Below are 25,388 nucleotides of genomic sequence, written 5' to 3' on the forward strand. Positions count from 1 at the left end.
ACATAACTGAAGTCTTTCATCGTCGGAACTGAAGTCTTTCATCGGTGGAACCATTCTCATAAATCTTTTCTGCACCCTTTCTAAAACCTTCACATCCTTCCTGTTGAGACTGAACCAGTGTTTTATGAAGGTTTATAATTTACTTGCTTTTGTATTCTGTGCCCTTATTTATAAAACCCAGGATTCGGTATAATTTATTAATTGCCTTCTCAACCTGTCCTGCCACCTTCAATTATTTATGCACATATACACCCAGGTCCCCCTGCTCCTGCATTTCCTTTAGAATTGTATGCTTTACTTAATGTCATCCCTCCTTGTTGTTCTGGCTAAAATGTATCACTTTACACTTCCCTACATTAAATTTCATCTGCCATGTGTCTGCCCATTCTGCCAGCCTATTTGTATCCTCTTGAAGTCGATCACTATCCTTTTTGCAGTTCAAAATACTTCCAAGTCTTGCATCATCTTCAAATTTTGAAATTGTGCCCCGTACACACAGATCTAGGTTATAAATATAAATCAAGAAAAGCAGTAGCACCTCTGTAGACCGTCCCCCAGTCAGAAGTAAGTCTTCTGTAACTCATGTTTTTAGTAGGTTTGTGTTAAGTAATTAAGCTGTTGCATAATGAAATTCCAGTTATGCTAAAGACTAATGATTCAAAATATGAACAAGAAGCAGGAGTAGGCCATTCAGCCCCTTGAGTCTGCTCTGCATTTAATAAGATCATGACTAATCTAATAGTAACTTTAAATCTGTATCCCACCTACCCCCAATAACCTATCACCCCCTTGATTATCAAGAATCTATCCACCTCTGCCTTAAAAATATTCAAAGAGTCTGCTTCCACCGCCTTTTCAGGAAGAGAGTTCCAAAGACTCATGACCCTCTGATGAGAGAAAAAATTTCACCTCATCTCAGTTTTAAATGGGCAACCCCTTATTTTTAAACAGTGACCCCTAGTTATAGTTTCTCCACATCCACCCTGTCAAGACTCCTCAGGATCTTATATGTTTCAGTCAAGTCACCTCTTACTCTTCTAAATTCCAGCAGATACAAGCCTAGTCTGTCCAACCTTTCCTCATAAGACAACCCGCCTATCCCCGTTACTCACCTGGTCAACCTTCTCTGAACTGCTTCCAACATATTTACACCCTCCCTTAAGTAAGGTGACCAGTACTGCACATAGCACTCCAGATATGGCATGACCTCCCTATATTCAATTCCTATCACAATAAATGCTAACATTCTATTAGCTTTCCTAATTACTTGCTGTACCTGCATATTAGCCTTTTGCAATTCATGCACTAAGACACCTAGATCCCTCTGAATTTCAGAGCTCTGTAATCTCTCACCATTTAGATAATATGCTTCCCTTTTAATCTTCTTGCCAAAATGGACAGCTTCACATTTTCCCACATTATACTCCACTTGCCAGATCTTTGCCCACTCACTTAACCTAGGTATATTGTTTTGTCCTCTTCACAGCTTACTTTCCTACCTATCTTTGTGTCATCAAATTTGGCAACCATCCCTTCATCCAAGTCATTTATATAATTTGTAAACAGTTGAGGTCCCAGCACTGATCCCTGTGGCACAGCACTCGTCACATCCTGCCAATCAGAAAAAGACCCATTTATGCCACATGGTTCGAAATAAAATGCCTACCAGCACTAATATTTTTCACTTTAAAAACATAGTTTTACTGACGTTTGGGGACTCAAATGAATAATTCATAGGAAAACACCTTAATAGTAGATTTAGAAATGATATGGCCAACACATTTTCTTACAGCCCCTGCACCTCAAAATTTGGCACTACACCACTGGTGCAAACATGAGCTTTTACATGCATGTTATAGTCTGGAACTATGGATAGTGATATTAGAGGTTCCAACTTTCTTTCCATCACATGACTGATCAGGAATCTCTCCCACTCTTACCGCCTGCCATTTGTGTGTGTTGGAAGGATTTGCAGATTGAAATTCAACCTGTTTGGCCGTGTTACAAACACACCTTCCTTGGCCATCAAGTCCTGGGTGGGACTCAAACCCAAGCTTCTGGCTCAGAGGTAGGCATGCTACCCACTGTACCACAGGACCTCCAACACCAAGTGCATTTTTGAAGATAAGTCTCAGTGTAGGACAGGCTGATGGTGGAGCTGAAATCAGTTTTAGAGGAGTAATTAGGCAATAGAGGTGGGAAGTAGGGCTAGAAAGATAAAAAATGAATAATTATAAGTTTGGAAATTTATACAAACCTCATAATTTAAAAGCTCTGCTAGGTGTTTCACCATAGCTTTGATACTGGAAGGAAAGGTGGAAATTAATGCCCCCCGCCCCGGGAGTAGGCTAGGAAATGGGGAAGGCAGCCATTTAATCAGGTGGGATGGAGAGCCCATCACCCCCTCAACTACCCTGTTTACAGCCAGGGGCAGAGCAGAGCGAAGTCTGCCTTCCTGCCCCTTGGCCAATTTAGGTCCTTTCATGGGCAATTGGGTCACATATGGCCCTAAGAGCCTTATCCCTCCACCTCTATCAGCAGCGGGAGAGGGGACCACACCATATAGGCAGGCCAACAGGAATACCCTATTGGCCTAGCTGCAGGCTTGGTGGGAGACATCTGTATCTGGCACACTCTGTCCCATAGAGGGTGACAATGGCCATTCTGCGAAAAGCCCCCTTTCAAACTAACCTCCCCTGGGACCAGTCTTGGAGACAGGATCTTTGTTCAGAAAGAGCCGGGAAACCCTATAGCAGGCAAGTGCCTATTTGGGGTTTAATCCTATCGGGGCTCCTAGAAATGGTTGTGACAGGGTTGCCAACGCCTCTCTAGTAAGTGGACAGGCTCACCACTGCAGCCATTAAATTTAAGCCTAGTGTGACAAACGGGAAATTCATACTAGATGCAAAACTTTTAATATATAGATATTTGCACCTTTTTACTTTAGATGTATTAATTTTAACCTCAGACTGTGGCCTGAATTTTCCCGTCGATGATTTGGGGGCGGGGGCCCGCTCGCCGACGGGAGAATGATGCGAGATGACATGGGGACGAACCCCCGACGTCATCCCAGTCCATTTAAATTTTGAGGAAGGTGGGCGGACAGTGAAATCAGCTGTTCGCCCGCCGACCTGTCAATGGTCAATTAAGGCCATTGACAGGATAATTAAGGTAGTGAAAATCCCTACCCGTCCAACCTTAAGGCTGGCCAGGAGCCCCAGCAGGCAATAGAAAAAACATAAACCCTCATCCACTGGCGGGGTGAGGTTTCATGTCCGCTTTAAAAATGTTAAATAAATTTTATGTGATATTTATTAATATGTCCCATCTCATGTGACATTGTCACATGAGGGAGACATGTTCATTTTTTTATTTTTCTATTTTTTAAATTTGTAAAACTTTCACTGATCACTGAGGAATCATACCTCAGCAAGTCATTACTTCTTTGGAAGGGGAGGAGAAAAATTGGTATAAAGGAATGTGTAAGAAATACACCAGCCTCGTGCTGTAGTAGTAGGAGCTATTTGCCACCCCTGAGTGAAAGGACTTGTTGTTTAGGCCAAACTCATAAGACAGTCATGAGTGCCCATAAGTTTGTTTGTTGGAGTGTAGAACACTTGTGGAGTACTGAACAGAGACTATAAAGTTAACTGATTTACATTTAAGTGACTGTGGCATAGCTTTCTTTCTACTCTGAACATCTTTTATTTTGTTGATATGCTTGATACCACTGTCCCACTTAAAATGACCGTGGGGCCCGCTTCAGCCGCAGAGTTCGGCTGCCTGCCCGCCGCCGAGCCAGTGGGTCCCACTCGCCAACCTAGGGCAAAATTCTGCCCCATGGAATTCCAGAATTCCACATTGAGTATACACATTGTTTCTGTTGAACAGTTTTACTTAGAAAATCTGCTCAGCTGATTTAGGCAGCAAATAGGCCAGTGAAGGTCCCAGATTTGATAGTCTGTACTGAGTGAGATGATCTCAGGTTGGAAACCAAAAAAAACCCCTTGGCATCCTGGATTTGGAGATAGTAAATCAGCCATGATTTTAGTCAGTATCTATTAACAACTGCTGAAAAGGTGCATGTGGACTGCCATTGAAGATGCTGTGTCATATTGTAGCCATTCCCAGCCAAATGGCCTGCCAGTACTTCACTGTCGGAGCTCGCACTCAATGACCAGCTCCTGTGGAATCATACCTCAGCAAGTCATTACTTCTTTGGAAGGGGATGGGAGGAGAAAAATTGGTATAAAGGAATGTGTAAGAAATACACCAGCCTCGTGCTGTATTAGTAGGAACTATTTGCCACCCCTGAGTGAAAGGACTTGTTGTTTAGGCCAAACTCATAAGACAGTCATGAGTGCCCATAAGTTTGTTTGTTGGAGTGTAGAACAATTGTGGAGTACTGAACAGAGACTATAAAGTTAACTGATTTACATTTAAGTGACTGTGGCATAGCTTTCTTTCTACTCTGAACATCTTTTATTTTGTTGATATGCTTGATACCACTGTTCCATCCTTGCCTATCACGATGTTTGTTCTTGGTTTCACAGCTTTCAGCAGCTACCCAACAAGCACAACAGAGACAATGTAAGATAGTGTGCACTGAGCTGTGTCAGATTGAAAAATCCCCTGCAGTGCACAGCAGAGTGCTTGGCTGAGAGACTAGAAACTACAGCAATGAGACCATGATAATATTACATAGAATTTACAGCGCAAAAACAAGGCCATTTGAGCCAGCTGGTTCATGCTTGTGGTTATGCACCACATGAGCCTCCCCTCACCTTAATTCACCAAAACATATCTGTAAATATATCCTGCTAATCCATTCTCCAGCATGTATTTAAGTAGCTTTCCTTCAAATACATTTGTGAAATGGTTGAATGGTTAATGATGTCTTCTTATAACATGCTTAACATGCACTTCAGTGTGGATTAGAGATCAAACCTGGATCCTCCTGATTTGTATCTCAAAACTGTGTGTGGAAGAAACTTCTTTCCTCCACAATTTCAAAAAAAAAAGTGATAACTCGCTGTTCTCCATTTCATGCCCCTGCTGGCCATTTCTTCCTTTTCCTGTTGAATGTTCTAGATTTTCCAATTTTGTACAATGAGTGTTGTACAATTAGTTGTATATTAAAGAAAGAAATGCAAGCTTTCACTATAGCACGTTTCACATCTTCAGGACATCGCAATGCGCATTATAATCAATGAAGTACATGCAAAGTGTAGTCACTGTTATAAATGCAGGAAACGTAGCAGCCAATTTGTACTCGGTGTAAGGTAAACCTCTGCCCAGTTCTTATAGAAATTCTTTTACTCTAGGATTATAAAATTGACTATGATACTAGATAGTTTCAAATTCAATTTATTGTTTGACCTTTCTAGTATTCAGACATAGGGTGAGTAGCTTATAACTACTGTAGCTGAAGCTCCCTTTGATCAGGTTGTTGCTTCTCTTTGTTTCTCTTCCTGTTGACCATATTGTACTTGTCCTTCAAGCTTTATACCTTCAGTGGGACATACTGGAATGTTCCTTTTGAATGAGACGGGTGCTAGTTAATCAAATACACATCATCTATCTGCTTTGAAACCATGCCCAGAGTGTGCTGGAATGTTCCTTCAGCACAATACCCTAGCAGTCAAATATAGATAATCTGTCTGCTTCAAAAACACTGCCACTTCCTCCTCCGATTCAAGTCCGGCAGATATATCCGTGCTGAGTATTCTTCTCCCATGTTCTCAATTTTTTTATATATCTTCTTATCGGAATAGATACTGGACATCATAACTTTGCTTATCAGTAATTTCATCCTATGCACAAACACAATGTGATGATCACCAGGTTGATTGACTTTTGTCTCCATAGAATGTCTGCCTGTAATGTAAGGCCTCCCCTGCAAAGCCTGCTGGATCTTATGGTCAAGTTTTGGCTGGTTTTGATTGGTCAGGTAGAACTCGCAAGCATTGGCCAACTGAACTTGATTGCAACTGCATCTTTACAACAGCAAGGTACCATAAACAGCAATTAAATCAATAACCAGGTCTGGGATTCTCTTGTCCTGCCCATGGCGGGACCAGAAAATTCTGAGAGGCAGCCAAAAGTCTATTGACTTTAGGTGGAATTAGCAAGACTGGAAAATCCTGGCCCAGATAATCAGTTTTAGGTCGCTGGCCATTTCAACGCTCCACCCTGCTCTCATGCCCACATGTCCGTCCTTGGCCTGCTGCATTGTTCCAGTGAAGCTCAGTGCAAACTGGAGGAATAGCACCTCATCTTCCGACTAGGCACTTTACAGCCTTCCGGACTGAATATTGAGTTCAACAATTTTAGATCATGAACTCTCTCCTCCATCCCCACCCCCTTTCTGATTTCCCTGCACCCCCCCCCACCTTTTTTCCAATAATTTATATAGATTTTTCTTTTACCACCTATTTCCATTATTTTTAAATGTATTTCCATCCATTGTTTTATCTCTACCTTTTAGCCTTTTTTGATTCCTTCACCCCACCCCACCCCCACTAAGGCTATCTGTACCTTGCTTGTCCTGCTTTCTACCCTTAATTAGCACATTCCTTAGATAATATCACCACTTTCAACACCTCTTTGTCCTTTTGTCTGTGACATCTTTTGGTTATCTCCACCTATCACTGGCCCTCTATCCAGCTCTACTTATCCCACCACCCCCCCTTAAACCAGCTTATATTTCACCTCTCTTCTATTTTTACTTAGTTCTGTTGAAGGGTCATTCGGACTCAACGTTAACTGTGTCCCTATCCGCAGATGCTGCCAGACCTGCTGAGTTTTTCCAGGTATTTTTGTTATTGTTTTGGATTTCCAGCATCCGCAGTTTTTTGCTTTTATCTTAGTGTTTAATTGACTGCCACTTCTCTTCAAGGAATGCCTACCTTGAAGAAGTATTGCTCTTTTCTCTGACAGGATTTTCATATCTCTCTTTTGCCTTGTTCACCTTCATTGCTTTCCATTTCTCTCCTGGTGTTTGACAAGGTGTTTACTAAAACCCACTTTCACAGCCATATTTCCTTCCTCGGTGACTGTCTCCGTCTCCGACTTACCCCATGTGGATTTCAACTGAAGTTCCATCCCTCATTTTTCGAACCCACCCAGGATTACAGGTATCTTCGGGACATAAAACGTTTCTCGGACTGCTGTTCTCGTCACATTCTGAGATCCACACTCAGTGCCATGCGCCGCCATATGAACACATTCGACCTCACCCTCCAGCAGCACCGCCGCACCCTTTTTCGAAGCTGCACGTGTCCCCAGTTTCATTTTATTCTTCGTCTCATCTGACGCCTCAACAAGAAACTTTGTCTCTTTCTTTCAGGTGCAAAGGAATGCAAGCTCCAACAATTCATCAACACCAACACCCATCAAGGACCCTCCACCACTGCCTGTCCCTCTGTCCCCAATCCCAGCCCCGACCATGTTTTCACCATAACCCCTGACCTTCCCCTCTCCAATGCTGAACATTCAGTGCTTAGAAAAGGACTTAGTTTCATACCCTTACGCCCTCATCTCAATGAATTTTGGGCTCGGCACGATGCTGAACTCTTCTTCCGCTGCCTTCGTCTCTGTGCTCACTTCTTTGGGCAAGGAGTCCTCTCCCCATTCAACGGATCCTTATACCCACCTCCAATATTCTTCCTCTACCTGGACCCCTCCCTCTGGATTCTTACCTTCTCTTGATCTTTTCATTGAGAACTGTCGGTGTGACATTCGTTGTCTCAATTTCTCTGCTCCTCTCACCCACTCTAACCTGTCTCTCTCTGAACTTGCTGCTCTCCATTCTCTCAGGTCCAACCCTGACATTGTCATCAAACCCGCTGACAAAGGTGGTGCTGTTGTTGTCTGGCGCACTTAACTCTACCTTGCAGAGGCTGAGCGTCAACTTGCAGACACTTCCTCCTACCTCCCTCTGGACCATGACCCCACCACTGAACATCAAGCCATTGTTTCCAGGACTGTTACTGACCTCATTTCCTCTGGGGATCTTCCTTCCACAGCTTCCAACCTGATAGTCTCCCAACCTCGGACGGCCCACTTCTACCTCCTACCTAAAATCCACAAACAGGACTGTCCCGGCAGACCGATCGTGTCAGCCTGTTCCTGCCCCACGGAACTCATTTCTTGCTATCTTGACTCCACTCTCTCTCCCCTTGTCCAGTCCCTTCCCACCTACGTCCGTGATTCCTCTGACACTCTACATCATATCAACAATTTCCAGTTCCCTGGCCCCAACCGCCTCCTCTTCACCATGGACGTCCAATCCCACTGGGGCCGTCTGATGGCTCTCCGTTTCTTCCTCAAACAGAGGCCCGAACAATCCCCATCCACCACTACTCTCCTCCATCTGGCTGAACTTATTCTTACACTGAACAATTTCTCCTTAAATTCCTCTCACTTCCTCCAAAGGAAGACGGAAGGTGTGGCTATGGGTACCTGCATGGGCCCCAGCTATGCCTGTCTCTTTATGGGGTATGTGGAACATTCCTTGTTCCAGTCCTACTCTAGCCCCCTCCCACAACTCTTTCTCCAGTACTTCGATGATTACTTCGGTGCTGCTTCATGCTCTCGTCTGGACCTGGAAAAATGTTTTAATTTTGCTTCCAGTTTCCACCCCTCCATCATTTTCACATGGTCCATCTCTGACACTTCCCTTCCCTTCCTTGACCTGTCTGTCTCAATTTCTGGTGATAGACTGCCCACCAATATCCATTACAAGCCTACCGACTCCCACAGCTACCTCAACTACATCTCATCACGGCCCGCTTCCTGTAAGGACTCCATCCCATTCTTTCAGTCCTTTGCCTCCGTCGCATCTGTTCTGATGATGCCACTTTCAAAAACAGTTCCTATGACATGTCTTCCTTCTTCCTTAACCGAGGTTTTCCACCCACGGTGGTTGACAGGGTCCTCAACCGTGTCCGGCCCATCTCCCGCACATCCGCCCTCACACCTTCCTCTCCCTCCCAGAAACATGATAGGGTCCCCTTTGTCCTCTCTTATCACCCCACCAGCCTCCACATTCAAAGGATCATCCTCCACCATTTCCGCCAACTCCAGCATGATGCCACCACCAAACACATCTTCCCTTCACCCCCCCCCCCCCCGGCGGCTTTCTGCAGGGATCGTTCCCTCCGGGACACCCTGGTCCACTCCTCCATCACCCCCTACACCTCAACCCCCTCCCACGGCACCTTCCCATGCAACCACAGAAGGTGCAATACCAGCCCCTTTACTTCCCCTCTCCTCACCATCCATGGGCCCAAACGCTCCTTTCAAGTGAAGCAGCATTTCACTTGCACCTTCCTCAATTTAGTCTACTGCATTCGTTGCTCCCAATGTGGTTTCCTCTACATTGGAGAGACCAAACGCAGACTGGGTGACCGCTTTGCAGAACGCCTTCGGTCTGTCCACAAGCATTACCTAGACCTCCCTGTCGCTGGCCATTTCAACACTCCACCCTGCTCTCATGCCCACATGTCCATCCTTGGCCTGCTGCATTGTTCCAGTGAAGCTCAACGCAAACTGGAGGAACAGCACCTCATCTTCCAACTAGGCACTTTACAGCCTTCCGGACTGAATATTGAGTTCAACAATTTTAGATCATGAACTCTCTCCTCCATCCCCACCCCCTTTCCGATTTCCCCCCCCACCTTTTTTTTTCCAATAATTTATACAGATTTTTCTTTTCCCAACTATTTCCATTATTTTTAAATGTATTTCCATCCGTTGTTTTATCTCTACCTTTTAGCCTTTTTCGATTCCTTCACCCCACCGCACTCCCACTAGGGCTATCTGTACCTTGCTTGTCCTGCTTTCTACCTTTAATTAGCACATTCCTTAGATAATATCACCACCTTCAACACCTGGTCCTTTTGTCTGTGACATCTTTTGGTTATCTCCACCTATCACTGGCCCTCTATCCAGCTCTACTTGTCCCATCCTCCTCTTAAACCAGCTTATATTTCACCTCTCTTCTATTTTTACTTAGTTCTGTTGAAGGATCATTCGGACTCGAAACGTTAACTGTGTCCCTCTCTGCAGATGTTGCCAGACTTGCTGAGTCTTTCCAGGTGTTTTTGTTTTTGTTTTGGATTTCCAGCATCCGCAGTTTTTTGCTTTTAATCAGTTTTAAGTGGTGGTTGAGGGATTAACGTTGGACTCTCTGAGAACTAACTCCCGTGCTCTCCTTTTGAGCCATATCATGGGAGCTTTAATGTTCTCCTAGAGGGCATACTTACTTTACTATCTCATCCAAGACATGACAGTTCCAGCAATGCAGCACTCCTTCAGTACTGTACTGGAGTGCCATGTCAAGATTTTGTGTTCAAGTTTCTGAAGTGGAACTTGAACCCACGACCTTGAATCCGGGACAAGAATGCTCATGCTGGGCAGCAACATGTGAAAAGTTCAGGGAAGCTGGCACATCAGTACTTCATAAGGATGTTTACCCAATTTTCGGCAATTCACATAGGGTAAAATCTTGTACATTATTTCTTGTGTTTCATTGAAGTGCGTTAAAAAATATGTCAGAAATGAAAAGCACCATTAGGCAATTGGAATACCATTTGGATTCGTCCACTATCAGCATCAGTTTTTGATGAGCAAAAATTAATTACAGTGTATTGCTCTTGTGGCCTGCTTATAGTTGATTGGGTAAGGATTCATAACAGTTCCTTGAAAACAGCCTTTTAAAAAATCTGCCTTATTAATGCAAAGCCCATCAGATTAGTCCAGCCACAGGCTGGAGTTATCTAACATCAGAATAATTTGACCTTCAAGCACAAAGCCTGGAAAAGAATCTTTTTTGTTTAAAGGTATTGATCAAGTGTGATGACATTTCAGATTAAATTTTCCAAGGCTGTTCATGGCATGTGGAGCCTCTGACACACTGGTCGAGAGTTGGGAAATGATTATAATTTGGAGGATGTTCAAAGTTTTTGTGGGCCTTACTTGGATTGTATAATTATTCCAATTAGATCTCTTGACCAGATTTCCAACAGGGACTCGCCCACGGTGTGCTGCTCGCCCATTTTGTATGGATGCACTTGGCGTTCCAGATGTGAGACTATTCAACTAGGTTTCCTAAAAATAGATAGCTAGTGGTCATTGAATGTTTTCCTGTTCTCTTTAAAACATGTTGCTACATTTTTTTTCTTATGCATTTATTATTTTTGCTGGCACCTCTGCAACCTTTTTGAAGTTTCCTTATTTGCTGCTACTAATGTTGATTGCTGCTGGGCATCTTAATAGCATGGCCATTCCTTGCCAGTTTCCAAACATGCTGGATTGTTCCAATGAGGAAAAGATGACAAGGAGCCAGAAATATAGATGCAACATGACTCAGAGCTCTGCTCATGCCTTTCACATTCCTGGGATCCACTTTTATAGACCAACATCATCATCTTTCCCCCACCCCAGTCCATTCCCCGCGATGTACACGACACATCAGATGATATCACTTTTTTGCCTTCCCTTCACAAGACAAGTCTACAAAGATGTAGCATGGTGATCTGCAGGTACATCAGGAACAGGGATGAAGAAGGTTTCCACAAAGATTTCTTGCTCTTTTTAGGCCCCAAAAGAACTAAGTCTAACAGGAAGCAGCATACTGACCATAGCTGTTCTCCTAATTCCAGAAAACCTCTTGTTCACTTTCAGCAAGGTGAAAGGAACCTGGCTGGATGAACATGATCAGCAACCTACTTTGATGTCTCTTGTACCTGTGCTTCAAACGATCATCAGGCCCAAGTAGGACCTTGTTCTCCATCGAGATGCCTTCTGCAGCAGTACTTCCAGCTGCACATTGTTGCCCACATGTCTTGTGCCATTATGATAAATTTCCGCATGATAACTGGTTTTCTTCTATAACTTGCCCTTCAATGGCTAACAGCAGCTTCTTAAGGCCTGCCCACTGGCTAGACTTTCCATTCCCCAGCCAAGTGCGCTGCAAACTAAGTTCTCCAACCATGCTTTTCTGAAGCCTGCAGCCCATTAAATTGTGGGGATTCCAATTCCTATTGGAAATTTGGGCTTAGCCAGCCCCTTTGCAGTGCAGGTGCAGGCAAGCCAGCTAATAGCTTTTCTTCATTTTAAAAATTGAAACTGTGATGTTTACAGTAGACTCTTGGAGAACTGATGCTGTGTGGGGAAATGATTGACCAGAGCACTGAAAATTCTTTTTTTTTTTTGCAGTTAATATTGCCCATCATTGCTGCAGACACATCTTCAATTTATCACCTTGCCAACCCACAAATGCGAGTTTGCTTAACACTGCACCAAGATGGCAATATTAAGTAGGGGGCATTCTATAAAAAGGGCAAGCCTAATGTGTTGGATTTCAACTTCATGTTATCATACCTGGCAGTAAATAATGTTAACTCTATACTATTTGCCAAAATATTCAGTAATCAACCAAGTATTTTTGTAGAATTAACGTTAGTTCTGTTCACCACAGCATTTAATACAGCTGTGAGAGTCATAAGGAAACTGTCTTATCAAAACATCAAATCCAAAGATATGTACAAGGATTTACGCACCATAATGAAAATTAGAACAAAATGAATGGAATTGTTTATCCTTAAGCTAATATAAATTCATAATTCTTTAAGAATTAATCCCATTGTACTTGATCAACATTAAAAGTTTACAAAGTTAGTTCAGAGATTTATATATAAAAGTGCGGTGGCCTAGAAATTCAGGCGTACCCATTTTCCGCAAAGAGCGATTAAAGATCGGATCACTCCTGGCATCTGGTACATGAGAAAGTGGCGGTAAGCAGGAGGGGAGTTGTGAGCGACTAGTACGTAGATTTAACCGAGAGCAAGGTGTTAACCAGATAATGGAGATAATGGCACTGGAGAGATTGGGAAGAACAGTGAAGGCATTCCTTTTCATTTGGTTCGACAAGTATTTTTGGAACCCTTCCTTAGTTGAGTCCATTTAAGGACAATCTGTTAGGTCACATGTAGATTTTGTAGCTACCTCAGAACAAACCAATCCCAGTGATGCCTCAAACAGACGTTCAGCCCTTGTTTGCATATCAAAGTGCATATTGCCTATCTCGCACGTGGACACTGCATGCTGATTTTTTTGGCCTCTACAGGTATGGAAGGGGGTGCAACTTGTAATCAGCATGCACTTACTGTCCACCATATTGGAGGCTTACAAGGCGATTTAGCACCTGAAGAAGAGGAGCTGCTGTTTTTGGAAAGAATGATATCTAGGCCCAAGTATTATACGATTTTCAAAAGACATTCAGTGATGTGTCAAAGAGAATTGGTCTGGATGCAAACTGATGATGCATTAAAGACAAGGTGCCGCAGATTGACCCGCTATCTTGTAAAATAAATGATCATGTTTGTAGAGGTATACACATATAAGGCAATTCTTAAATTTTATCACCAAGTTCTGGTTTTAGCAATTATGCTTAGGCAGGAAGAAATTGACTAGTAAGAGAAACCTTACGACCTCAGACAATTCTGATAGAGACCTGGAAGTGTTATCACCATGACAGCAAAGTGATTTAGCCTATTTCTCTTTTGAATTGAAGTGAGGGGCTGGAAGTAGTAGTTCTGTTAATAGAACCTGGACATCATTTCTAGAGGACCAATTGCTTTTGGGAAAAGCAATTGAACTTGTAAAGTTCATTTTAAAGATAATGCCTAGGGTAGGGGTGCCAACTGTCCAGTATTATCCAGGACTCTCCAGGAATTCAAGATTAATCTCCTAGAGACTACTGAAAGCATCCATGGAGAGAAATCATAGGGACGTTAAAATAAAATGTTGATTTATTTTAATTTTCTTTACAACAGTTTTGTTTTTATTAATCATTGGTGATGGGGGATAAAGGTTTATTGGATTGACTCAGTCAATCGAGTAATGAAGAGTCTGCAACAGCATGCAACTGGGATGAGAAAGCAATGCATTGTCAGGATGGGGAAAGAAGACATTGTCAAGGTGGAAAAGAAAGATACTGTCAGGATGCTAAAGCAGTGCAATGTTGGGATGGGAAAGGAGGACATTTTCAGGATGGACATGTTGAGCGATCATTTGTGGGAGTGCGGAGGCAGGTTGGTTAGAGATGGGAAGTCAGTGGTTAAACCTCCAGGAACACATCTAACCAGAGTTGACAACCCTAACCAGAGAGGCATTTTTCAGAAGCTTAGCAAGGAATAAGATTTCTCTTCCACACTTGACCAATCCCCCGGACCATTTACTAAGCAGGAATCTGTGCGTCATATATTACAACACTGAGAGAAGTTTGCTGAATCAATTAGTTTCTGTATTGTTATAAATGTTGGAGATGTCATGTCTGGCAGGAACCCAGAGAATGTTGCATTTAGGACCAGATATTCAACATCAAGCAGGAAGTTTGAGTCGGGGAGGCTCCTGACTTGGCAGACCCATTTTCATGGACATACTTGTCACTCCAGGGCTGCAGTGGTATGATTGAATTGGGACCCACCACTTCCAGAGGCAATGCAAAGGTGGGAAAGTGCTGAGGTCACTGGTTAGAAGGCCTGCCTCAGTTCTCTGAGATCTTTGTATAAAAGGCTCTTAAGCCCTTGTGCCCTCACCTTTCACCCCCTCTTACCCAACCTCCATGCCCCACATGCCACCTTCATGTCCCCCATAATCTCCATAGACGCTCACCCAGTATACGATATGGGCAGACCTCAGGAGCCATATGGAGATGAACAAAAATTAAACAGCTAGCAATCTAAGAGGGCTTTCAACCATACACGCTTGATACTGACAAAAACTCTCATTCATGAAATCCGTTCAAGAATTTTAAATCCTCTTAAGTGGTCAATATGTTTGCAAAGCAAACACACTTCTATTCACTAAATAGATCAAAGACAGCTTTATGTAAAGTCATACAGTATAAAGTAAAGTCTATTGAAACTGCATGAAAAATAGCTTTTTTTTAATAAGCTGCACCAGATGGCCTGTCAATCAATCCACTTCAGCAGCGGGTGTCTTTTTTGCTTCAACTGAAAGTTGCAGCTTGTTTTTGTTTCATTTTTAAAGGGCTGGGTATTTAACTAACTTCAGATCATGACACCTAAACAGACCTTACCTACTCTTCAAGGACATTCATGCCTCCTCCATAATTGCGTGACTTCCACACTGCAAGTTGAGGCCCTTGGAATAGCAAAAATTGGTTATGTTTGAACTCGGCACTTAATTCAAATGGCCCTGCTGAGTTTGGGTTTCCTGCCTGTGTGATTCACACCCTGCTTCCTTCTCCTGCCAGCAAAAATGGGATCTGCCATAAAAGAAGGAAGGGACATCCGCATTCACACACTGCCTGACATTTTTAAAGGCCTCCAGTGTTGGCTCTTCATGTCAAGGTTCAGTATGGAGATTGTACCTGCTTTTTTTAATTGACTGAACAGCACAAACTGTGTTGCATTTTATTGGCTGGATTTTGCTGTAAAAATAATAGTGAGGCTAACCATGCTTGCCATTATTTAGGTGGCAATTGGCAAAAGCTTCCACTGACTATCCATGCACATGTAAAAGCAGAAATCAAGAATTTAATGTCCGAGATTTGAAATTCCTCCCTAAGCTGCCTCGAAATGGCATCTCGCTGTCTGATGCACTGGTCAAATACTGAATGGCATGGGGCAGAATTTTCACTTCAGCGTGCAGGGGCGTGCATCCCGATGCCACCGCGCATCATTCCGATCTTTCGCTCGGCGCGCGCACACCGGAGTCGGCTGCGCACCTGCCGAACTGTCAAATGCCTGCAAGGCCATTAATAAACCAATTAACAAAATTGACAGGGCTGCCCTTCCAACCTTAAGGTTGGCATACAGGCGAAGAGCCCAAGCAGCCTTTGCATTTTTCATGAAACCTCATCCATGGGTGGGATAAGGTTTCATGAAGGGTTTATTAAATTAATAAATATTTTTCAAACATTTCATAAACATGTCCCAACTCATGTGTGCTGTCACATGAGGGGACATGTGTAAATGATTTTCAACTCTTTTTATTTTGAAGTTTCACATTGAACGTAATCTCTCTGAGGCATGGAGCTGCCTCAGGGAGATTTCTGCGCTTTTTCGCGCATATGCCCCAACTCTCCGTCCTCCCCCCACCCGCACAGGTAGCACTGAGCACTACCGGTTGCGCGCCACACTGAGCACCATGTGAAATGGTGGCACGCAGCGATCGGCTCCGTGCCCATTCCCGACCAGCCCACCTGACAAGCAGAAGACTCTGCCCATGAAGTTGTTGGACTTATGCTACAGACTAAGCTCACTAGAAAAGGTTAGAGCTTGTCCATTCCAGTATGAGTACCTTTTACAGAAAGAAAAAAGAAAGAATTGTCTTTATAAGGCACCTTTCTCAACTCCAGGTTGTCCAAAAATGTTTCACAGTCAATTAAGTGCATTTGAAGTGTATTCACTGTTGTAATGTAGAACTCTCAGCAGCCAAGTTGTTTACAGTAGTCTTTTTTTTAATGTTGACTGAATTAATGAAGTGTTCATTACTTTCAAGCAATCTCTCTGGCAATTAAGATTAACTTTCTAAGTGTGGGATTCCATTCCTTCAGATTTTAGTTATTGTTAGAGATTTTTTTAAAAGACAAATATTAAATATTTATTTAATAAATAAATGTTTTACTTTACTTATTCTTTATCTCTCTTAGTCTAATATTTCACCCTTTTTATTTTGCTTCCTGTACCTGAGTTCAATATTTTAGACTCGTACTTCCTGTTTCTGACTCTTCACTACTACTTCAATCTGATTCTACACAGTTGTGTGTCCTGTACATACAGGAATGGGATTCCACACATAGAAGACTTGTAATCAGCATGCACTTACTGCCCAATCCTTAAACTAATATAAATTCATTATTCTTTAAGAATTAATCCCATTGTACTTGATCAATAATAAAAGTTTACCAAGTTAGTTCAGAGATTTATATATAAAAGTACGGTGGCCTAGAAATCCAGGTGTGCCCATTTTCTGGAAAGAGCGATTAAAGATCAGATCATTGCTGGCATCTGGTACATGAGAAAGTGGCGGTAAGCAAGAGATCCCTGCAGATGATGCCATGCATTTTGGCTGCTTAGATGACAGGAACTTGCCATGCAAAAACCCTTAGAAACTACATGGGTAAGTGCAAATGCAGCAAAAAGCTGGCATCACGTCTTCGCTGTTCAGAGCAAAACCCAGCCATATTATATAATGAATAAGCTGTTGAATCTCTAGAGATCCTTCCATTAAGCTGGGAACTGGCATAGAATAAAGTTACTATAACTGAAATATCGAAGTCTATAAGTTGAAATGTTCTATTGCTGTTGTTCACTCAGCTAGTGAAAAGAAGCAAGAAACTGCAGATTCTGGAAATCTGAAGCAAACCGGAAAATGTTGGAAACAGCAGGTCTGTGGAGAGAAGGATAAGATAATGTTTTGAACATGGACTTTTATCAAAACTGAGGGGTGTTACATTTAAAAAGGAAGAGGCAAAGAGAATGCACTTGCATGTACGCGCTCATATGTACATACATGTGGGAAAAATAAATAAATGGCATGGTAAACACATAAGTGGAATATAGGAGACCAGCACGGTAAGAGAAAGCAAAGAAATTATAGACATTTATCAGACTCAGGGAACATATTCATGTCTGAAGGCTGTGGGAATGAAAAGAGTAAAAATGAAAGGATGACAAACTGGTAAAGTGGAAAAGGCCCAAGGAACCTAGAAGGAAAAGAAACAAGTTGACTCTAGCTGGTAATGTACTTTACCATCTTTACTCCTTCACCATTTCTCCCCCAAAATATTGTGAATGCTAGGACAATTAGAACTTTTCACTATTGTGGTTGACAGACTTTTTGGATAAAGATATCAAGGAGTAAAGACGGGTAAATGAAGCTAAAGTGCTGATCAGCACTGAATGCCAGAGCAGACCCAAGGTGCTGAATGGCATCCTCCTGTTGCTATGCTGCAAAAGCTCATTGTGCAAACATTACAGAGATGCCTTTGATGACACAAGTAATCCAAATGTAGCAGCAAGATAATGTTTGAAAAGTAGCTCAATGAAGGGCTTTGCCTCCTTTTTATGGCAATGATGATCATTACAAACACTTCTGAAATTTGATTCAGTATCTAAATATCTTCAATTTAGCTAAGAAAAAATACAAAAACAGTTTGTGCCATTTTCTTTGATAATCTGTCTTGTTAATTTTTGGGTAAGGGTCATGGACAGGGTGAATGGGAAGCAGCTGTTCCCCTTAGTTGAAGGGTCATTCACAAGGGGGCATAAGTTCAAGGTGAGGGGCAGGAGGTTTAGGGGGATGTGAGGAAAAACTTCTTTACCCAGAGGGTGGTGATGGTCTGGAATGCACTGCCTGGGAGGGTGGTGGAGGCGGGTTGCCTCACATCCTTCAAAAAGTATCTGGATGAGCACTTGGCACATCACAACATTCAAGGCTATAGGCCAAGTGCTGGTAAATGGGATTAGGTAGGTAGGTCAGGTGTTTCTCACGTGTCGGTGCAGACTCGATGGGTCAAAGGGCCTCTTCTGCACTGTGATTCTGTGAAAGCATAAAAAGCATAGAAATAGCTCATTAAAATGCACGCCTTTTTTATAATGTTTTATAAATATGTATAGGTTTCATTGCTGCAGCACTTCCCTACAAATATATGGTAATGTTCAAATAAGGGTAGAAGTTAGCGAGCCCTCTAAATCATTGTTTTCTAATGCCAAGAGGATTAAAAACTATTTAATAAGATGGTGTTCAGAATTTCTGGGAATTTATTGTCAATTGTCTCAGGGCTCTTTGGCTAACTGTAAAATACACATATTTTACGAGGTAGTCTTCACATACAGACAGAATCATTAGCCAACTGCTCCTGCGACATATATTGACAGCTATCGGACTGCATTGGGCAAACTGACAGATTGCAACTATATGGTTTTATTCTTGTAAAGAATCATTTTCAACAGCTATATTACCTTGGATAATCTGACATCTTTTTTCAGATCGAGTGCAGTAATTAAAGGACGATGGTGATTGTTTCATCAAGTGAAAATGAATTCTAGTTTTCCACCCACGGTCGTTGACAGGGCCCTCAACCGTGTCCGGCCCATCTCCCGCGCATCCGCCCTCACGCCTTCTCCTCCCTCCCAGAAACATGATAGGGTCCCCCTTGTCCTCACTTATCACCCCACCAGCCTCCGCATTCAAAGGATCATCCTCCGCCATTTCCGCCAACTCCAGCATGATGCCACCACCAAACACATCTTCCCTTCACCCCCCTTATCGGCATTCCGTAGGGATCGCTCCCTCCGGGACACCCTGGTCCACTCCTCCGTCACCCCCTACTCCTCAACCCCCTCCTATGGCACAACCCCATGCCCACGCAAAAGATGCAACACCTGCCCCTTCACTTCCTCTCTCCTCACCGTCCAAGGACCCAAACACTCCTTTCAAGTGAAGCAGCATTTCACTTGCATTTCCCCCAACTTAGTCTACTGCATTCGTTGCTCCCAATGTGGTCTCCTCTACATTGGAGAGACCAAACGTAAACTGGGCGACCGCTTTGCAGAACACCTGCGGTCTGTCCGCAAGAATGACCCAAACCTCCCTGTCGCTTGCCATTTTAACACTCCACCCTGCTCTCTTGCCCACATGTCCGTCCTTGGCTTGCTGCATTGTTCCAGTGAAGCCCAACGCAAACTGGAGGAGCAACACCTCATCTTCCGACTAGGGACTTTACAGCCTTCCGGACTGAATATTGAATTCAACAACTTTAGGTCGTGAGCTCCCTCCCCCATCCCCACCCCCTTTCTGTTTCCCCCTTCCTTTTTTTTTCCAATAAATTATAAAGATTTTCCTTTTCCCACCTATTTCCATTATAAAAAAAACCCCACTATAGCTATACCTTGAGTGCCCTACCATCCATTCTTAATTAGCACATTCGTTTAGATAATATCACCAACTTTAACTTTAACACCTATGTGTTCTATTGTACTATTGTCGTTGACACCTTTTGATGATCTGCTTCTATCACTGCTTGTTTGTCCCTACAACCACACCACCCCCCCTCCACCTCTCTGTCTCTCTATCTCTCCGCCCCCCCCACACACACACCTTAAACCAGCTTATATTTCAGCTCTTTCCTGGACTCGAACTCAAGTTTTGTCGAAGGGTCATGAGGACTCAAAACGTCAACTCTTTTCTTCTCCGCCGATGCTGCCAGACCTGCTGAGTTTTTCCAGGTAATTCTGTTTTTGTTTTGGATTTCCAGCATCCGCAGTTTTTTTGTTTTTATTTTTGTTTTTATCTAGTTTTAAAATCCAGATTCATCCAGCTAATAATATTTTGTTGCTGTTGTTTGAGTCACTGATGCGCTGGGAGTTACAAATATTATCAAGCATTGTGTAAGTAATGCAACAAGTAGGCATTTCAGCGATTCAGTCCCAAACTTATTTGTTCAAAAAATGACTACTTTTAAAGTTTAAATAATGCTGTGTTTTTTTAAAGTGTGCAGGCTCCTTGGCCACCCAACTGAGATATACTCATTAAACAGAGAGTGAGGGTGCAAAGGGGATTTGCCAGAATGGTGCCAGAGAGACTTCAGTTATGAGAAGAGACTAGAAGAACTGAAATTGTTTTCCTTAGAGCAGAGATGGCTAAGGGGTAATTTATTGGAGGTTTTATTCAAAATTTATTCAAAATCACAAAGGGTTGAGATAGAAGAAATAAGGGGAAATTGTTTCCACTGGCAGAACGGTCAGAAAACATAGGTTTAAGATAATGACAGCCAATTTAAGAATATCAGTCATGCTCACAGTTTGGTTCACTTATGTGTGCTAGAAGCTACATATATTCACACACAGGTCCCTGTCCTAGCAGACAAAAGGAACATGTACACACATTGCACCTTTCTCAACTAAACAAAATAGGTGATAGCCATTCCAAGGTTCATTCCCCAGGGTAAAGGCTTGACCGATCGGAGTCAACCTGTCTGATTTGAATTTAAACAAAGATTGTCAGTTAACTGTCGGTTATCAGTTAACTTGTGCATTCTCCATGGCAATGCCTCTACCAAGTAGAGTCCACTTGTCAAACAATCAGCACTCTCTTCTCACGCAGTATAAATTGTTGTTCTCTTTACAATTTGGTATTCTTGCAAATTATCCTGATGAGTGTAAGGCAGAAAGCTTCAACAGTAATTGTCTTTTTTAGCAATATTTAAGATAATTCGCAAAATGCGTAAAGATGAGAACCTTTCTTATTCAGCAAGTTGTTATGATCTGGAATTCACTGCCTGAAATGGTGGCAACAATGGATCTAATAATAGAATTCAAAATGAAATCTGATAAATACCTAAAAAGGAAATAATTGCATGGGGAAAGATGTGAGGAGTGGGACTAATTGGCAGCTTTTTCTGAGAGCTGTCATAGGCATGATGGCCAAATGAACTCTTTCTGTGCTGTTTGATTCTATAATACATATTTAAAATATTGTGTTCATGTGAAACTTCAAGTATTAATATTTTATAGACATGCTTTGAATGGACCACCATGTTGAATTTCAGAGCTCAGAAGAATGGTCATATGGACTTGAAACGTTAACTCTGTTTCTCTCTCCACAGATGCTGCTAGACCTGCTGAGTTTTCCAGCATTTTCTGTTTTTGTTTCAGATTTTCAGCATCCATGTTGAATTTGCTTGCATGACATTGTGCAAAAGAAGATTGGGGTATGATGTTACTTAAGGCTCTGGAAGTGAAGGTGCACAGGTACTCAGATCTTGAGCTTGGTCTCTGGTCTCCACAATGGAATTTGGGGTTGGGGTGCTTCCTTCTTCTGCCCTGACTCTACTGATTAGAACCTCTTATTGATACCACTGATGGTTGCTAACTCTGGACATATTCTGGGAGGTTACATCACAAGACCACCCACCCCCAACAGCTCCAGCCTCCGAACATGCCTGAAACCTGTTCCATCGCTAACATTTTTCATCTCTTTAACATTTGAGTTCAAAAAGAAGTCATGTAGGACTCGAAGCCTTAACTCTGTTTCTCTCTCCACAGGTACTGCCAGACTTGCTGGGTTTTTCTAGCACTTTTTGTTTTTTATTTCTTAACATTTTTCAGTTCTGCTGAAGGATCATTGACCTGAGACGTTCCTGCCTGACCTGCTGAGTATTTCCAGCCAGTTCTGATTTTATTTCAGATCTCCAGCATCCACAGTATTTTGTTTTTGTAAAGGTAAATTTGGTCATTTGTTAGTGGCACAAAAATGGGACAATTGCAAATTGATAACTTGTCTTTGCACCCCATCAGGTTTTGTTTCAATGATAGGTGCTGATGTTTACTGAAATATGCAAACAGTACAAGCATTTGTATCTCTATACAAGATATGGCCATTTGTTTTGGAGATTTTATGTGAATATAACCCTTTTCCTTCAGGCACTGCAATTTTGTTTAAGTTTAAACAGTGATAGAATGTTAAAAGTTCAGGAAAGTTCAGTTCTGTTTTCCTTGGATGCCACATGGAATATTTAATTACATGCACATTTAATTTAAGTTTTAAAATATGCATCTTGTTGTTGACCACATGCCTTTTTTGCATGATTTCACCTCGCCCTCCCCCCTACATTTAAGCGATCGATAGACTTTCAAAGGTTTTTGTTCTGAATTGGTATTTTCGTAGCTTGTAGTTTGCATGCAAATCAGAACAGCTTGTGTGCACCTGCTTGTAATTTTCTCCACCTTGGTTGTTCCAACCTCCAAATGCCTTTTTTCTCAAGGCTGTTTTATTGATGCCACAACACTAGGAACATTATCTGACACTTGCAGTCAGTGGCATCATAGCCAGTGACATCCTACCTGGCTGGGTTAGGGAATTCGTTCCCTAATTCTTTAAAGTAAATGTGGCACTATTGGGAGAAATAAGAGTGAAGTGGATTTATGTTTAAAATAAATAACAAAATAAGAAAACTATTTATTAATAACAAACTGGTCTAGGAACAAATTCAGATGGATCTTGGAGCTGGCACTGGGAAAGAGGGATATTAACTCTCTCTCAGAATTCCAATTAATGATTTGTTAAAAATAAAAAAAAATACATTTTGAAAATCTTTTAACAAAAACTCTGTCACTCAATGTGGGGCTCAAAACCTGACCCTGGGGTTAAGAGTCCCATTATCTACTGATTGAGCTAGTTGGGCTATGTAGGAACTCCCTGCATACCACCTTTCCAATTTGTTCACTAAAGATTTGCGCATTCCATGATTATAAAGAGTGGTTACAGGACTGGCTCTGCAAGAGCCATTCACTGAGTGTCACTACCCTGCCTTTTCCCCCTAGCCCTGCAAAATTTTCCTTTTCAAATAACGAACCAATTCCCTTTTGAAGGCCATGATTGAATTTGCCCCCGTTACACTCTCAGGCAGTGTATTCCAGATCGTAACCACTCACTGAGTAAAAAAAAGTTTCTTCATGCTGCCATTGCTTCTTTTGCCAAATACCTTAAACCTGTGCCCCCTCATACTTGATCCTTCCTCCATTGGGAATAGTTTCTCCCTATCTACTCTGTCTAGCCTCCTCATGATTTGAACACCTCTATCAAATCTCCTCTCCACCATCTCTTTTCCCAGGAAAAGAGTCCCAGTCTCTCCAGTCTACGTAACTGTAGACCTTTATCCTTAGAACTATTCTTGTGAATCTTTTCTCCAACCTCTGTAATGCCTTCACATCATTCCTAAAGTGTAGCGCCCAGTGTGATTTCCCAGAAGGAAAAAACAGTTTGGACCAGTATTCTTATTTCCCAGTTTTTTCGTTCTGGGTTGTACGTGTTTACACCTTGGTCTCTATGCTCTTGCACCCCTTTAGAATTGGCCCCTTTCATTTATATTGTCTCTCCACATTCTTCTTAACAAAATGAATCATTTCACATTGCTGTGCATTAGTTTTCATTTGCCATTTGTCTGCCCATTCCACCATGACTTTAACCTCAATGATGGGGAAGCTTTTAGAAACGGTGATTCAGGGTAATATTAATAGTCACTTGCGCAAATGCAGGTTAATTAAGGAAAGCCAGCACAGATTTATTAAGGTCAAACCATATTTAACAACTTGTTTGGGTTTTTTCATGAGGTAGCAGAGAGGGTTGATGAGGATAATGCCTTTGACGTGGTGCACATGGATTTCCAGAAGGCATTTGATAAAGTGTCGTACAACAGACATGTTTCAACGTGTAGATCACAGTTGAAAAAGCCACCTTGATATTTTATAACATAAAATTATTACAGCGTTTTTTGCAATAAATGAATAGCTCAGTGATGTAAAGGTCTGTATCAAGTAGTGTTACCTCAGAAACCAAACAGTTTGATAGATTGTGTTAAGTATTTTCACTCATTTTAGAAAATACATAAAAGCGACTGATGTTGAGTTTTAAGGTGGTAAATTAGTCAGGTGGTTCTGGTGACATAAACTACAAGGGCAAGTCTATCTTATGCTCCTTGCAGCTTTAAAGCAAAATTCTTTATATTCTCTTCTGGTTTGGAGTCATCACTAGTGAGATTGGCCTCCTACATCTCTGAGCCAATGAATCATATATCTGAATGTTTTAGTGAATGTGAAGTAAATTAAAAACCAGCGTAAAATTAAATTAGTGCTTTAAACTTAGTGCCAGATATATATAAAATGCAGTGAGGATGATAGAAGTGGCATGATGTAAATTGAATTGTTATAGCAATGGCTGTGACTTCACACACCTTTAGCTCCACTGTCACCATTAGCAGACTTTCTCCTGCCTTATGGGTGGTACATGAAACCTTTCATTGGAAGTAACTTATCATGCATTGGCATTTGGCTAAATATACAAATTTTTAAAATTCCGCATGGTTGTGTTCATGCTTTCCATCTATAGACTTCTACATCAATCTCTTTAGGGCCCCCTCTGCGCACCCAGCCCCACCAAACCCCATTTGCACTCTCAGGTAGACATAAAAGACCCATGGCACGATTTTGAAGAAGAGCAGGTGGTGTTTTTTCGGGTTCTGTCCTATATTTATCGCTCAACCAACATCACTGAAACAAATAATCTAATCATTTATTTCATTGCTGTTTGTGCGACCTTGCTGTGCATAAATTAGCTGCCATGTTTTCAAACATTACAGCAGTGCCTACATCTCAGATAATTACTTCAGTGCTTGTAAAGCACTTTGGGACAAGGACTTTGTGAAAGGTATTATACAAATGCACGTTCTTTCTTTCCTAACCATAAAGATAACTTGGAATGCACTGCCTGGGAGTGTGGTGGAGGCAGGTTCAATTGAAGCATTCAAGAGGGAATGAGACTGTTATCTGAAAAGGAAGAATGTTCAGGGT

The 25,388-nt window shown here is 42.1% G+C and overlaps 1 protein-coding gene across 1 annotated transcript in view; it reads left to right on the forward strand.

The window, feature by feature from the left end:
* pemt (phosphatidylethanolamine N-methyltransferase) overlaps positions 1–25,388 on the forward strand; it is a 149,310-nt gene that overhangs the window by 101,262 nt on the left and 22,660 nt on the right. The window lies entirely within an intron of this gene.

The sequence above is a fragment of the Carcharodon carcharias genome, chromosome 15 (genome assembly GCF_017639515.1).
Source record: "Carcharodon carcharias isolate sCarCar2 chromosome 15, sCarCar2.pri, whole genome shotgun sequence".
Taxonomy (NCBI): Eukaryota; Metazoa; Chordata; class Chondrichthyes; order Lamniformes; family Lamnidae; genus Carcharodon; species Carcharodon carcharias.